Genomic DNA, 3,907 nt, shown 5'->3' on the forward strand with positions numbered 1-3,907 from the left:
ACAACAGTGGCTACTTGATTAGACATGGAGAGTAGTAAGAGAGGGAAAAGAATGAAGGATGAATTCTAGATTCCTGCATGAGCAACTGCATCCCCTCATTTACAACATATTGTAGGAAGGGTAGGAATAGGTTTGGAGTCAGATGAATTCTGGATTTGATACTTGGAGATTGAGTTGCTATGAGAATATACATGTGAGGATCTAGAACTTGGAGTTTGAAAAAAGGTTTGGCCAGGAGCTAAAAGATAAAGCTTTTAAATGCACATATATGGTAATTACAAGGGTGCCTGTGAATGAGATGGGAGCTGAGCAGGACCCTGTGGGACCTTTCCAAGGACAGACACCCCCCCATCCCCTCTTCTCGTTTATAGATGAACTTTAGCCTCCTAGGCCTTTACCTAGTTCCAAAGAGAAAAGTTAATCAGAGAAGTGAGATAATACAGAAACAAAGGAAAACAGTCAAGCAAGACAAAATAACAATGGTTTAGCCATAAAACAAAATCAAGGACCTTTAGTTCCTCCTCAAGGGCTACAGATAATATCCTGAACCATATCCTTGAGTTGTTTTGCCGATACTAAAACCCCCATCAGGTGGAAGGAGTTAACTGCTGACCACCAGCACATAGACCCCAGACTGGTCGGAACAAGGTTGATGATGTTGACTCCTGAAATACCACCCAGTTACCCCGCCACCACCCAATCAGAAGAGTTGTATGTGAACTGATTACACATCCTATGACTCTCTTCCTCACACTGTCTTTAAAAACCATTTCCTGAAAAGCCGTCAGGGAGTTTGGTCATTTGAGCATGAGCTGCCGGTTCTTGTTTAGCCCCATGTTGAGCACCTTGCAATAAAGCTGTACTTTTGATGAAAACTCGGCCTCTGTGCACTGGTGCCAAATAGAATCTCAGAGACAGAGTTTTGGGTGAGGTAGAAAAGAATAGCATTATTGCTTTGCCAGGCAAAGGGGGACACAGTGGGCTTGTGCCCTGAAAAACTGTATGCCCCATCCTGGGAGGATTTGGTGAGGAGTTTTATAGCAGTGGCTCGAGGGTGGAGTTGCTGATAAGGATCAGGGTGTGTGCAGGGCCTGCACTCCTTTAATCTGGCCTCAGTTGTTCTCCTGATGAGCTTCTCGAGGATATCAAACTGTGACCTTCTCTGGAATGAAGAATGCTAACATCTTCCATTTGTTGGGGATTTTAGTTCTGTAAAAGAGCTCAAAGATATTGTGTGTATTCCCTTGAAGGGGAGCCAGGACCCTGCCCCAAAGCTGCACTATTGTTTCTTGGCTCTCCTCCCTTGTCTCTGCATCCCCTCCCTTCCCTGATTAGCAACTGTTTGAAAGGCTTCTGTGCCCAGGAGTCCCACAGGGTCCTGCTTGGTTTCACTTTTCTTCACCACAACCTGGTGTCAGTAGATTGGCTTTGCTGCACATCAGGCAAGCAGACCCAAGTCTGGTGCGGTAACAAGATCACCCAGCAAGAGTGTTATGTACAACTAAAAACTGGACTAAAGATGAAATCTCACCAAACAGTGGAGGTGGAAGCCTTGAAAGAAATACCTCCCTGGAGGAAAGAATTGCACATGGTAGGAAAAACAGAATAGTGTCTTGGAAACCACATTACCTTGTATTTACTTAAAATCACTTCAGGTAAGGAAGTGCTGATTCACAGCAAGATTTATTTCATTCTGTGGGAAATACAGTAGTTTAGATTTTAACTTCATATCCTTTATTAATTAAACTTTTTAGGCTTTGCTTGTAGAACAGGATTTTCCCCACTAGATGGTGGTAGTGTTTCACGTTTCACAGAGTAGCCCGCTTTGCCGTTTTGTTCTCCATTGCCTTAGAAAAGAGAAGACATATCTATTAAATATTTACTGAGTCAAGCACTCAGGTGTGTATCCTGTATACATTATCTCTGCAGTCCTTGCAATAACGTAAGTCAGGTCACAGCGTTCCTCTGTTCAAAATCCACCAAAGGATTCTGATCACTTTCAGAATAAATTCTGACAACTTAAAGAAAAATACACAATGAAAGAGTTGTGAATTTCAGTTTTATTCAGGATCTTAATGAGAACTAGAGCCTGGAGACAACCACACAACTCTGAAGAGGTAGGGGAAAAACCAGTTTATACACGATTTTTGGCTAGGAAATATGTGCAGTCAATTATACATCTTGGTAAAAGATGACTGCTGATATCTCTAGTTAATGATTTTACTGCTTTTCTGTGTATGGGAAGATGCAATAATCTAGCATCATTGAAATTCTTACTGAGATATGCATCTATCTAAGGGCCTGCTCATCCAAAGCATAGAATGCCTCATCTTGTTTTTCATCCTGAATTCCTTTCAGGGTGCACTGGCGGTGGTCAATGGCAGTGGGTTATGACTTTACCCTTATAGAGCTGGGTGGTGAGCAATGCACTTTGTCTTATTGATCTTAATTTTTCTGTGTCCACAGCCTCAAAGTCCTTATCAAGGCCCATAAGACCTTATACAATCTTCATCCCCTCCCCACCCCCTCACCCAGGTGCCCCTGCTATTCCCTTAATTTACAGGAGGCACTGCTGCCTCAGGACTCCTTTGTTTTTAAATCAACTTTATTGAGATACGATTTAAGTAAAATAAATTGCATGCATTTAAATCGTACAATTTAAGGATTTAACAAATTTATACACTGGTGACACCACCACCACAATCAAAATGCAGAACATTCTCTGTACCCCCAAAAGTTTCCTTATGCCCACTGGAAAAAGGAGAAGGAATATTTATGAAATATTAACTTCTATTTACTTGGGGTTTGCTTTACTCTTCTTTTTCTAGGTTCTTATCTTTGATTTTAGACCTTTCTTTTTTCTAATATAAACAGTTAAAAATGTGTTTACAAATTTTTCTCAAAGCTCTGCTTTAGCTGTATCACACAAATTTTGAAAAGTTATCTTTCATTATCACACAGCTTGAAATATTTTCTAATTTTCTTTGTGATTACTTCTTTGACCCATGAATTGTTTAGGAGTAGACTGTACTTCCAGATATTTGTGATTTCCTAGATATTTATTAATTTTTAACTTAATGTCATTCATTAGGGTATGGCTTATACATGGAGAACATACTCTATATGATTTCATTTATTTTAATTTTATTGAGACTTGTTTTGTGGCCTAGCACCTGGTCTTTCCTAGTGAAATTGCTACTTTTTTATTTGGGGTTTTTCCCCACCTTTTTAAAATTCTTTCCTTCCTTTTCTGCCCTCCTGTGTATTACTTGAATTTTTAAAAAAGAATGTCATTATAATTTATCAATTGATCTTTTAGTCCTTTCTCTTTGCAATTTTTAAGTAATTATCATAGGGATTAAAATATACATCCTTGAAAACGGAACCCTCCTACACTGTTGGTGGGAATGTAAGTTGGTGCAGCCACTGTGGAAATCAATATGGAGGTTCCTCAAAAAACTAAAAATAGCCTTACCATATGATCCAGCAATCCCACTCTTGGGCATATATCGGGAGAAAAACATAATTCAATAAGATAAATGCACCCCAATGTTCATAGCAGCATTATTTATAATTGCCAAGACTTGGAAGCAACCTAAGTGTCCATCAACAAAAGAAGATGTGGTGTATATATACAATGAAATATTACTCCACAATTTAAAAAGTTTACAAATGAGCTTATTTACAAAATAGAAACAGACTCATAGACATAGAAAACAAACCTATTATTACCAAAAGGGAAGCGGGGGGGAGGGATAAATTAGGAGTTTGGGATTAGCAGATACAAACTACAATATATATCCAGAGAAAACTCTAATTTGAAAAGATACATGCACCCAAATGTTCATAGCAGCACTGTTTACAATAGCCAAGACATGGAAGCAACCATGGAAAAAGAAGACATGGT

This window comes from Neophocaena asiaeorientalis, unplaced genomic scaffold (assembly GCF_003031525.2).
Source record: "Neophocaena asiaeorientalis asiaeorientalis breed wild unplaced genomic scaffold, Neophocaena_asiaeorientalis_V1.1 scaffold177, whole genome shotgun sequence".
NCBI classification, from domain to species: Eukaryota; Metazoa; Chordata; class Mammalia; order Artiodactyla; family Phocoenidae; genus Neophocaena; species Neophocaena asiaeorientalis.